This window comes from Amphiura filiformis, chromosome 10 (assembly GCF_039555335.1).
Source record: "Amphiura filiformis chromosome 10, Afil_fr2py, whole genome shotgun sequence".
In the NCBI taxonomy this organism is placed as follows: domain Eukaryota; kingdom Metazoa; phylum Echinodermata; class Ophiuroidea; order Amphilepidida; family Amphiuridae; genus Amphiura; species Amphiura filiformis.
Genome location: NC_092637.1, coordinates 36,543,925 through 36,558,081, shown reverse-complemented (window position 1 = coordinate 36,558,081; position 14,157 = coordinate 36,543,925). Strand labels below are relative to the sequence as shown.

The window sequence follows — 14,157 nt, the reverse complement described above, 5'->3', positions numbered from 1 at the left end:
CTCATTATAGTAAATGACCTTACGTTACAAGTCACTTATCACTCATTATAGTAAATGACCTTACGTTACAAGTCCCTTATCATTCATTACAGTAAATGACCTTACGTTACAAGTCACTTATCACTCATTATAGTAAATGACCTTACGTTACAAGTCACTTATCACTCATTATAGTAAATGACCTTACGTTACAAGTCCCTTATCACTCATTATAGTAAATGACATTACGTTACAAGTCCCTTATCACTCATTATAGTAAATGACCGTACGTTACAAGTCCCTTATCACTCATTATAGTAAATGACCTTACGTTACAAGTCCCATATCACTCATTATAGTAAATGACCGTACGTTCCCTTATCACTCATTATAATAAATGACCTTACGTTACAAGTCCCTTATCACTCATTATAATATAATAAATGACATTACGTTACAAGTCACTTATCACTCATTATAATATAATAAATGACATTACGTTACAAGTCCCATTATGATATCACTCATTATAGTAAATGACCGTACGTTACAAGTCCCTTATCACTCATTATAATAAATGACCTTACGTTACAAGTCCCTTATCACTCATTATAGTAAATGACCTTACGTTACAAGTCCCTTATCACTCATTATAGTAAATGACATTACGTTACAGGTCCCTTATCACTCATTATAGTAAATGACCGTACGTTACAAGTCCCTTATTACTCATTATAATAAATGACCTTACGTTACAAGTCCCTTATCACTCATTATAATATAATAAATGACATTACGTTACAAGTCACTTATCACTCATTATGATTCATTCTTTTTGACATCTTAAGTTCCTCGGGTGATTAGTTTATTATAATCCTCGTTAAATGCCGCTTTTTTGTGTCAAGCCTAAACCTTTCCCTAGCCTTCCCCACCAACATTGTTCGGGGAGAAGAGGAGGTGCTCATTTACATTTTCCTATTGAACATGTTAAAAGTGTCCTAAAATGTTGAGGAGTAGTTTGTCACACTACTCCAACATTTCCAAGTAAAGCAAGATTGGAAACCAATTGCAACATTTACCATGATATATTTCGATGAGATCCCGATAACATCATACTAAAAGTACCAAGAAAATCCTGTGTTAAGAACATATGCCTAATTCGGATAAACCAAAATGGCGATTTATAAAGAAATCAGATTTCTTTACAAAATTAGTTACAAACCATACCGATTTATTCCGCTTATCAAAATAAGTATAGTTTGATCCATGCTATATGCACAAAGGTCAAATATCGGCTGCACAGCGGAGTAAAACATGGAACAATACTCCGAATTTGATTAAAATAGTCTAAAACTGTTCCTCTTGCAAATTATTATTTTCCAAGTTGAGAGATAAAGATGTCTAGATTGTCTGGATTACACAACCATGGGCTGTATAATGACTAAGATTGGAATTAGTTACAATTAGATGAACTTATTCAGTTAAAATGGGCCTTCGCTTGATGCAATTGTCGCGTCGTATGTTGAGATTTAGCAAGAGGACTGATGCTCAGTTTATGATGGTTAAATAATTATTATCCCTCTTTCAGCTCAAAATGTTTGTAAAGTAAGACATATTGTGTAAGAGATTTGCAACGTAATACTTATATGATTTATTTTGATAATCGCGATCTTCAAAGGTGATGGTGTATATTAATAAAATCAGCAAGATAAACATCTAGTGCGTATTGTTTTTCTTTTCAGTTTTGTGTTTGGTTTTCATATTATTAATTTTCATATTGTTAATATTATGACGTCATCAAATGATATGGATGTCAATGATACAACCAAATGCTGGGTAATCATCAGTGGCGTAACCAGTGATGAGTGACTGGCACTTACTGCCCCTCCTGTTTCCCTTCCAAACGGGATAAAAAGTCACAAGTGTTGGGACACTTGTGATAGGGAAATGTATATGGTCGAATCCAACCAAAAGTGTCCACGGGCCAAAAATAAAAATCCGAAATAAAAATGTCTCCATAATTTTTTTCCTTTTGCCCATTGATTGATGACATATTGGCCTTATAGGAACCAAAAGTGCCATTACTAATCTTGAAAAATAAATCCAGGACGTGTGATAGTAAATGTGATATCAAAACCCAATGTTACCTACGAATACCACTAGGATGCTTTCACTATCGCAATACTAATCAACCTAAAATAAATGGAATATTCCCATTAACGCTTTTTTCGTGTAATGTAGACCACAGGGTGTCAGGAAAATGCTAACTTAACCAGAAAATATTTGTTTTTATTTTTATAACGCGATCAATAAGATCTTCGTCAATTTATGCTAGTTTATGTTTGAAAATGAAGTTTAGGTCAGTTTCTGTATTTAATTTATCAAATGAGTATGAATCAATTTACACATTGTATAAGAACGAGTATGATATATGTTTTCAAGAATATTAGGAATTATACGCATACACCTAACGCTTTATACAATGAAACGGTGAAGAAACCCGGGTATTCGTAGGTAACATGAGCGATTTAGCAATATCTATATTGAGTTTATAGGTTTAAATTTTGCTATTATGGTAATGAATTAATAAAATTGTAGTTTTAGATCTCTTTCAGATGGTACGTCCAAATGAATAAATGCTATACCTTAGATCAAAAAAATTGTGATGCTTTTAGCAAGATTTTGACCACTTCATTTTGGTATACAAGTAGTTAATCAGCAATTTTACATAATAAATAATTGTTGAATGAATCCGTATATGGGTAATAATAGTGTCCTAGGGTACCGCTTAAAGTTTTGACAATTAATTTCCATTGGTAGGGACACTTCATTACACATGTCATGTATTATGCTGTATTCGTAAGTAACATTTCAGTATTTGTAGGTAAGAATTAGACTTTTGGTGGATATCGCAATCAAAACTTCATTTTATAAAGCACTTTGAATGTATTATTTTCTTTATGTGCGTTTATTGATACTTTAGACCCTATCATGTATTAACAATGTCGGTTCACAGCGGTTGAAAGAGGATTGAAGTAAGAAACAAAAGCACTAAAGTGACTTTAATTTGCCTAATTGCACACAAATCGCTTAAAACCGTTATTGCAGACTTGTGAAGACCATCTTGGAGTCAGTTACGTCTTGTGGCCTTTCGCTTGAGGGCAACTACAATTAGCTTTATACCAGGGTCCATCAATGTGTTGTCTAGATCATGAGACAATGAGAACAGTCGTTTTTCCATGGTATTCGTAGGTAACCTTAGCGAAAACGTCAAAAGTTACCTTCGAATAAATCAATTTGGACACAAATTACTCAGAAACCAGAAGGTCGGTAAACATTTAAAATGAAGCACACATGACAGTTGACAAATCCAAGTATTTATCCCCTTCTAATCTTCTTTGAATCTGATTTTTCTTTCAAATGAGCAGACCGTCGTCTATTTCAGTACATATTTTTCACCAATTAAGCCGTATTCAGTTTTGCATGGTGGGCATGTATGTGAATTTGCAACTTTCATTGACATATGATTTGATAGCAAACATACAGGCCTTCGTTATGTACCAATATGGGCATTGGCATGAATGGCGGTGTTTCACAATACTGTCATGATGTCAAAGTGTATTCGTAGGTAACATTCGGTTACCGAAATTTACCTACGAATACTTGCTTTTATTGTTGACATCTCAGAAATATTTAAACGCAGGTTATTGAAACTTGGTAAAAATAAAGAGTGTATTACCCTGCACCTATTGCTTAACTATTGTTTACTATTCTCTCACTTTGTGGAAATGGCACAGCTTTTAACATGTATTCGGAGGTAATGCATATTTTTTACCAAACCTACCTTTGTGCCATTTAGAATTTCTGGCAGCTAAACACAATAATAAAGATGTCCGAATGCAATGCATTTCAGTATTGGACATATCAAAGCTTGTATCAATTGCGCATTTATTAGTGATTTCCATTTTTAAAGATATATCTAGTGCTATGAAAAATTGTATTCGTAGGTAATGTAAAAAATACCACTCAAAAAATTATCACAAAAATTCATAATTATGTACAAATATGTGAAAAATTGAACAGGCAATCTTTGAATACACACCTTTCAGGAAATCAATTTAGATTCAATCCAATGACTTCTTTTCATAACTGATTTAGATGTTTTTAAAAATACTTTAAGAAATATTTTGAAAAAATGGGTAAAAATAGCATGTTTTGGGGTCTCTGTGTCTAAGGTTTTCACAGAAGGGGTCTTATTATATATGGCGCGAAGCGTATGATCAAGGCGAATAAACACAATACAAAAACGAATGCCAATTGATTAGTGCTTTTAAGTTATGGCCCTGAACATGCCGTGTACACTTTTCGTTGGATTCGACCATATATCAGTGGCGTAGCCGGGGGTGCCCCACTGAAAATGTTCAGGGATAAAATGGGGACGGCAAAGAGTAAAGTGTCATTAAAATGACTTTAAATATGGGACAACAAAATGACAAATGAGGACGAAAATTTGGCTTGCTCCCTCACACTAAAAGGCTGGCTACGCCCCTGGTAAATATAACTCCCACCGATCACTGTTGAATCCTACCTTTTTGCTCACGTGAGCCAAATAGCACCCAACATTGGTTGGGAAGAGGGACGGCTGTGATTTGGATCATGGTGTTTAGACTTACCACCAAGAAATCCTCCATTTCAGCATATTGAAAATACGAAAATAACGTTTTTTATAAGTGTCCCAACATATTTTGACGAGGATTGTAGACATTTGTGCAACCAGAAATTGCAGTCTCGTGTCTGTTTTGCTTACACTCACGCCAGTCCACATCAGACTATTATAATAATGCCTCCACCAATTAACAAAAAGGTCAGATATAACCACATTGTCAGAAACAATAAGAGAAGTATATGATCAAACTTAGTGTTAATTAAAGTACAGATACCGTACGGTATTTCATTTAATGAAGTAATCTACCCATTCTCCCACACTTTATGCATAGACACTTCCATCTGCAATCGGAGGTCCCGGGTTAAACCATTTCTAAATTCCACCGACCGATTGCTCTTCCAAACTCTAATACTTCCATTACGTCAATCAATAAAAGAGGATGAAACAGTTTTACTTATTAAAATAATATTTAACTGACTGAGAATGAGAATAAACGATTAAAAAGGAATTATTCTCTTTACTATCTTTGATCTTGTCATAGAGCATAGAGAGTATAGGCAGGACCAATATTTTATCGTAGTGGATATCGACACATCTATTCCCTATGACACGATAGAGAATATAGTAAAAAACAAACAAAATATTATCTAAGTATCACCAGTACTGTTGGACTGGTCAACTCGTCCACGAGAAACTTTTTGCTTCAAGAACACTTTCACCTGGAAAAATAAATAAATATATGAATAAATATGTAAATTAAATAATCAATTAATTAAAAAAAAAATAATAATAATAATAAATGACCAAAAAAATACACAAACGAACGAACAAACAAACAATATATAAATAAAGAGTAAAAAAACAATCAAACTCCCAACCAACCCCCACACACACACACACACCCCACACACCACACACCCACACACACAAATAACAATAAAATAAATAAATAAATAAATATATAATTAATAAATAAATATAATAAATATAATAAATACATTTATTAAATTATTAAATTAATAAAGAAAGAAAGAAAGAAAGAAAGAAAGAAAGAAAGAAAGAAAGAAAGAAAAGAAAGAAAGAAAGAAAGAAAGAAAGAAAGAAAGAAAGAAAGAAAGAAAGAAATTAAAAGTCCTTGTAACATTTTTTGCTTGATAAGGCACATTTACGCAGGTTTAATTTTACGTAAATGTTTTTCTTTCGTTCCTGCGCGTTTTGGAATTTTCTTAGCCTCAAAGGTTAACTAAGGTCGTCTGGTTACTGGGCCTAGTGTAACGCTATGTTTGAATTATAATGTATTTCACAGAATTGAGAATCGATTTTTATACTTACATCATCATCCAAAAGGCACTGTGTGATGAAGATGAATACCCCTGTCAACAGAAATTGATTTAAAAATGCAATATTTTACCATCCCAGTCTTTCTACTAATTTAAAGTGCTAATATCAAGCAATGTACAACAGTCTTAAGGGGTGGGGTATGAACGTTTGGACAGTATTTATTGTGGGACATTAGAGCACATCAGACATATCGAATTGCATTCTGAATACGAAGAATGTCCTTCTGATATCAAATAATTTTTGAAATTCGCAATGTAATACACATTTTATGGCAAATGATTAAAATTGATATTTTTGATATTTAACAGTACTCGAAGTAAACTTTATAAATCTGATGATTTATACTTGAAGTGTATGTAGGTGGGATGAAAAGCCGACGATCAATTGAAAATTTTGACCTTTCATATTGAAGATATGGATTTTTTTCCCAAAAACACCCAAAAAAATTAGGTCTTTTGGGAAAAAAATCCATATCTTCAATATGAAAGGTCAAAATTTTCAATTGATCGTCGGCTTTTCCTCCCAACTACATACACTTTCAGAATATGTCATTAGATTTACTTCAAGGACTGTTATATATCAAAAATTTGAAAATATCAAATTTTAATAATTTTTCATAAAATTTGTATTATATCGTGAATTTCAAAAAATGAAAATTATTTGATATCAGAAAGACATTCCTCGTATTCAGAATGCAATTCGATATGTCTGATGTGCTCTCATATGTCACAAAAAATACTGTCGAAACGCTCAAAACGCTCATTCCAGATCCCTTAATGTGCTAATATTGAGCATATTAATGAAGTGATAGTTATTCAGTTTATTCCGTATAGCCCCATCTGTAGATTTCCAATATATTTAAGGTTACGCAATGTTTTTAAAATTAAAAAAGAAAATAAATTTGTTAAGGTTATGTAAGGTGAATGAAATGGTTGACGAGCTGTATGTAAGGATCAATATATATGACTAGCTGTCAATAACGAAATTAGAATCCATTTAGGGAACACATCACTAAATAATCGCCCCATTGAAATACACGTACAGATAAATGCCCGTTTTCTTAGCTCGCTTTGGTGGCTTTTGGGCGCTTTTTGAGATATTTGATGATAACCATTCGATTGCAAATCGATGAAAGTTTGACATAAGTTTCAATGTATGGTAGAAGCACGTAGGCAGCACCCTCACTGTTTTTGACATGCGCTCAAGAATTCAAACCTGTTTCTGCCCACTTCTTAATTAATTCACGGACCTATTTTCTCGATAATTAGAAAAATGCAACTTTTTGGCGATTCTATTTCGTGCATAGGAATTACGCTTTTATTTCAGCTATAATTCGCTACCCTCTCAGAAACAGCAGCCCATAATACCTTTAATGGAATTCTATACGGTTACATTTACGCCTCAATTTCCCTCATTCTTCAGGCCCTGCCCTCCTAATTAATTTTGATAATTTTAAGATCGATCGCTATTGTTTCTTTTTAGCCATGCGGGGCAACATTTTGGGGCAACCTTGATTGCTCTTTCATTTTTGTAGTTTGCCTTCTTTTTCCAACAATTTAGTCATTTATATAGCTTCAAACCACTTAAAATACAAAATAAACTGAATTACAATAGATGGCGCTATCACTGCACTAATGCTCAATAAGACTTGGATTGATTATACAGTTCTATCTGTCAGCTTGATCAGAAGCAGGCCACTGGAAATATATGTCCGATTTTCACTGAGTTATATGTTAATGCCAAATATACTATTCAACGACTACGTTCAAAAGCATTATGCTGAGGTATATGCCTTTTTCAGGTAAACTTCTACAGTACGAAAAGAAAATTATTGTAAGCTTAGCATCTTTTATGACCACGTTTGACATGTTTTTAGAGGACTACATGTTTTTATATAATAGAATAAACAGCTGATTGGGAAATACATGTGCCAAATAATAACACACATTAGTATTGGAAGTTAAAAACGCTGTTTAGAATAATGATGTAATTACCTGAAGTCCATTGCAGAAAACAAAGAGATATGCGAACGCAGTGGCAGCCTGGTCAAACTGTAACACTCCGAAGATACATGTCAACCCTAAGAGGGGAATTAATATCGCTACGGCTCGAACACTGGCTCTTTGATAGACAATGAAAATAGGTGGATTATAAAGTAATATTAAAGCAATTATAATTATATCAAAACCGCATCTTGCATTTATGAATGTTTTAATGAAGATACCAAATGTGCTTGTACGGTTATTAGTCAATGATTCATTCAAAATGTGTGTACAAAATTTTCGCACGCTCCGCTCGCATTTGTTTACAATAATTACAAATTCTCCGCGCGAATTCTTTACACTAACGATCACAATTTTACGCTTGGCGGGCCTTAGTTTCAACAATGAATAATTGGTTTGGAGTCTGTGAAATATTTTGAACCCGAGATAGTCGATCATACACATTTTTCAGCCTGCGATAGGGGGGATGTATATATGTCATAAACTTTTTGACTTCGGTCACCAACATATTCATTAACCCCTCTTCCAAAGAAAATGAGAGCCCCCATTAGCCTACCGACGTACTGGACATGATAAACTAGACAAGATTTCAATAATTAAATCTGATTGTATAAAGCATTTCTTACTAAAAGTTGGTCACCTAAGTATCTTAGCTAATATAAACCTGTTGAATCCAGAAAAGGGGGTTATACCGTGCGTTATTTTGAGTCTATAACCCTCAAAATGACCCTCAAATGACTCCATATGGTCATACAGTGGTCAAACATTAAATCATGCTCCGATTTTACTTAAAAGCATATATTATACGTCTGGTCACAAAGAATCACAAGAATATCAATTTTGTGCGTGTACGACCTACCTGTGGTTGCGGATTGACCTGTCAAAAGGGGTCGAAGGTCAGGTTTAATTGTGCACAGATGCTCCTATTTTATAGTACTTGGACCAAATCGTTTGTCTAGCTTCAGGCAGTGAGGAAATGTTAAGTGGTAAAGAAATTATAGGTCTAAGGTTTTAAACTTTTAATGGCGGACACAATAGGACAGCGCTGAACGAAGTGGGTAAAGTCTTTTGAAATTGCCGGGTTTTACCCATATTGAATACTGCCCTCCTTTGGTTTACGCCATACTTCGAAAAGGCTAATGGTCATGTTAAATCGGTTTATCAGCTCAACCTTAGTAACTATAATACATCACAGATATACGTATGTGTGTGAGTGCAATTGAAAAAAGAATCTTTTATAAAAAAGAACTTACTTGATACGATCCATTTCTGACTTATCCTGATTGGTTTTGAGATTCAGAAATTTGCGAATGATGATGGCAAGAAATACCAAGTTGACCTTAAATAATTACAGTAGGAAATATTTGATAAGTAATCATTATGTAAAAATATTAAAAATCATTATGTAATAATGTTAGCAAGTTCAGTCGAATCACAGCATACTCTATACAGAGGGGGAGGGGGTTACAAATCAGTCTTCGAGAGCTGTAAAACAGTACATATTAAAGAACGTCTTCAAAAGAAGTACTCTATAGTATACCATTGGAAATACACAATTACGGAGTACGGTTAAGGGATCTAAAATGAGCGTTTATTGCGTTTCGACAGTATTTTTTGTGGGACATGAGAGCACCTCAGACCTATCGAATTGCATTCTGAATACGAAGCCTGTCTTTCTGATATCAAATAATTTTCATTTTTGAAAATCACAATATAATACAAATTTTATGACAAATTATAAAAATTTGATATTTTTCAAATTTTGATATATAACAGTCCTCGAAGTAAATTATATAAATCTAATGATATATTCTTAAAGTGTATGTAGCAGGGAGGAAAAGCCGACAGTCAATTGAAAATTTTGACCTTTCATATTGAAGATATGGATTTTTTCCCAAAAAGACCTAATTTTTTTGGTGTTTTGGGAAAAAAAATCCATATCTTCAATATGAAAGGTCAAAATTTTCAATTGATCGTCGGCTTTTCATCCCACCTACATACACTTTAAGTATAAATCATCAGATTTATAAAGTTTACTTCAAGTACTGTTAAATATCAAAAATATCAATTTTAATGATTTGCCATAAAATGTGTATTAAATTGCGAATTTCAAAAATCTAAATTATTTGATATCAGAATGACATTCTTCGTATTCAGAATGCAATTCGATATGTCTGATGTGCTCTAATGTCCCAAAATAAATACTGTCCAAACGTTCATACCCCAGCCCTTAAAAATACAAACCTAAGAAAAGACTGCTCTAATGTATTAGGAGGACGTTATTTTATATGAAGAGCTTATTTCCAAACCGTGTTAAGTCCACAACCCCATGTGTCTCATTAACTTGTGTGATACAATCACAATTTCTTGACATTAGCAACAATGAGTTGTACCATCAACAAGCTATTATTTACCATAACAATGCTGCATAACAATATGCAGACTATTGTTCGCATTTGGGAAACAAAGGCACACACAGTATTCTTACTGTGCATCCATCCACTGTTTGCTTTGTAATGGTGCATCCAACTGAAATTAGCATCACAACTCATTGTAATATCGCACAGGGAAATCAGATACATGGGTTTGTGGACTTAACACGGTTTGGAAATAAGCTCTTCATATCTTGGCTTGGTAGTCAAGTGAAATACTATTATATTATTTTTTCCATGGCTTCAACTTACTGCTGTGATAAGTAATGCCGGTGTGGCAAATGCAGCAATCAGGCCATCTTGCAATGGCAGCCAACATCTAAAGTATAATAATAATAATAATAATAATAATAATAATAATAATAATAATAATAATAATAATAATAATAACACTAATACTAATAATAATAATAATAATAATAATAATAATAATAATACGAGGCCAAAACGTTCTATAATTACAGGGTCACTCTAAGTGGGAAATTTTTGACATTGTTTTGTATTGTATCTTTAAAAGTAATGATGAAAAGTTCTACCGTTTATTATTCTACTAACCTTCCGTTTTCTGCGTATTTTGATATCCCTGCTCCTAGGGTTATGAATGCAATGACTGCTGGTATACCTGAGTTTTCACACAAAAAATTAAAGTAATTAATTAATTGATTGATTGATTGATTGATTGATTGATTGAATAATTAATTAATTATTAGTTGATAAATTAAACAAATAATAAATCTAATAACTTCAGAGGATACAAGTCTATGAATAAAATGGCAAGAACCAACGAACAATATTGAACAAAACCCATTGACAAGCAATGGTAAAGTTATGGTTACGAGTAATGTTAATTCAATGCATTGAAATCGAATTGAATTGAAATGAATTTTGGGCGATTTTCATTTCAATGCATTGGAATTGAATTGGAATCGAAATGAGTGGGCTTGGGCATGAATTGAATTGGATTGGAATTGAAATCATCGTGAGCAATGAAGAATTGAATTGGATTGGAATTGAAATCATGTTGAGTGATGAAGAATGAAGTGGAATTGAAATGAAATTCAGCTTTGATTTCAATTCAGCATTTCAATTCACAAGCAGATGTCTGTGATTCCAGATCATTCCACCTGTAAAAAGTACCCTTCCCCCGTTCTGAATTCTGATATACACTTCCAGGTCTATTCACTCAAGAGACACACATTAAAAACTTTTGCCACTAATCTTAAAGCCCCTATTTTTCTCAAGCTCCTAATTGTTATGCTAAAAAGTCATTGTACATTTGAACAAATTGTGAGAAAACCATTAAAGAAATGACAGCTTTTTTCACACTTTTTCAAAAGTACAAGGATTTTGGGTGTAAAATCTTAGGAGGAGCAGGAGACAAGTAGGTAAGGGCTATTTAATACCTTCAATCAAAACCTTGTGTTGCTGACTCAAGTGTTTTAGAATTCATAGGCGTGTACCCAGGGTTGCTACATTCCGGGGGATGGGGAAAACCCCCCCAATATTTTGCCAGGAGGGTGGTCCATAGAATCATCCCCCAATGTTGACGCCTAGCACCTGAATATAGGTTTCTGACCACATTAACCTCATATTAGCCCATTTTAGCCCCCAAAGCGCGCGTTTATTCCACTTTTGCACCATATTTCATCAGTTACGCTTCAAAATAGCAAAATTTTTCGCGCGCATTTGTAACATAAACCTATCATGTCGCCAAAAGGTGCTCACTATACTTCAAGACTTTTTTCCAACCCCCATCCCCCCAATGTAAAAAAGAAATCTATGCCACTGATAAAATTGGTAGTAAAATTTAAAACATGCACTGCAAAAACAGTGTCTAAATAATTATTAAACACCATTCTAGACACCATCTTGTCCTCGATTTGTCTAAATGCTAAACATGTTTAGTAATTTGATGCCTTGTGTTTAATAGATAATTATTAAACACTTGATGTTTTGAAGTTTGATATTTGAATTTAGATTATACACGGGTTTCCAAATCAAGGACATAAAGTGTTCAATCTCTAGACACAGTTTTTGCAGTGCGCCTTTGGTCAATTAACACAAACTGCAACTGTATTGGAATTGGAATTGAATTGGAATTGAAATGAATGCTCAGAATTGAATTGAAATTGATTAGCTGTTAATTTCACTGCATTGGATTGGAATTGAATTAAAATGATTTTAAAATTGAAAAATTGAATTGAAATCGAATTGAATTAATTCTAAAGCAAGGTGGATTGAATTGGAATTGAATAGCAAGACTCCCGATATAGAAAGAATTGAATTGGAATATAATTGAAATCAATTTTCTGGAGTGAAATAACAATAGTTACGAGCTGTTCTTACCCCATGCAAGAGGTGCACATATCGGTAGTTTAATCTTCCACTTGAAGCTGGGGTTGACTTTTAAGAACAGATGGACTCCTTCTACCAGCATCCACATAAACACCACTAACCAAAGGTAATGTAGCATTAAAGTCACAAAAATACAAGCACCCTATATCAAAACACAATCAAATACTTAATTGTAAACATAGGCATGTAACAAATAATACAGATTAAAAAAAAACACTAAAATTCTACAAAAACTATAAAGTACAATGAACTAGTTAGCTCAGGCGTCACTATATCATAACATTCATTTGGATAATAACAATAATTACATATACAATAACAATTTGTTTTGTTATTGTGGAGTAAAAAGCGTCAGTATTTAATATTGTTGTTACTTATTGTGTAATTTTACTCTTGACCCCATGAAAGTTCTTCAACATGACGTGTAGATTCTTAGATTGAGTGTCAGTAGCTCCTTGTATAAGTAATACATTGATCCCTGGTTGAGGTTCCAATGAATATACCAAAACCAACGAGTCAATATATTACACAATACCCACTTTGGGACATTTTGGCCCTAACAGTTACGTCAGCTATTAGTCCTGCAAGCAAGACTTCAGTCGTTTATCATAAACATAATAGAGAGATTGCGATGTTCCAAACGCATCACGTGGACAGTACGTTTTTACGTACGTTTTTACGTACGTTAATACGGTGTTAAATATTGCTAGTCTCGGTTCCAAACTGGATTGTGCTCATTCGTCACGAAGAAGAACAAGTCGGCTGGAATAAAGACTATAAATCTAATCTAATCTAGGTCGATAGAGGGCATAGTGATTGAAAAATTAACAGTAAGTGCAGGCTGATGAGTCTTTCCCTAATTCAAACAGCCCGCTTTTGATTTTGACTAAAATTTTGACTTAACATGCTGCTTAAACTTTGGACGTGGAAAATCTTCAAAACTGGCTAAATACGTGACCTCGCTTCAATACAGGAGAGTTGTTTTGAAAAGCTCATTGGCGAAGTTCAGGGCTGTAAAAATCAAAAATCTTACACTAAAAGACACAATATCATGCCTAAATTTAACACCAGGTTTATAACACCAAGATATATCAAAGCACTATGATTTTATCTGACATTAGTAAAAATGTATTGGTTGAATTATTCCACAGCGCCTTTTTAAAACCGACTCTTATTTACCTTGGATTTTGCATTGATTCCACTGACGAACAAAAGTTGTGCAAGAAGTAGCGATACCGCTAGGTTGATATGGATAATTGTTTGCGTCTTCTTGTAAATCCTGCGGAGGTACCGGGAATAGGTAAAGTGATATTAGGCCTGCCTTTGGTAAAGATTTATAACAAGCAATCTGGAGAAGTGTACTTCAAACTACGGTTATAGA

At 33.5% G+C, this 14,157-nt stretch overlaps 1 long non-coding RNA gene across 1 annotated transcript in view; it reads right to left on the bottom strand.

Moving 5' to 3' along the window:
- LOC140162195 (uncharacterized) overlaps positions 1-14,157 on the bottom strand; it is a 367,488-nt gene that overhangs the window by 120,947 nt on the left and 232,384 nt on the right. The window lies entirely within an intron of this gene.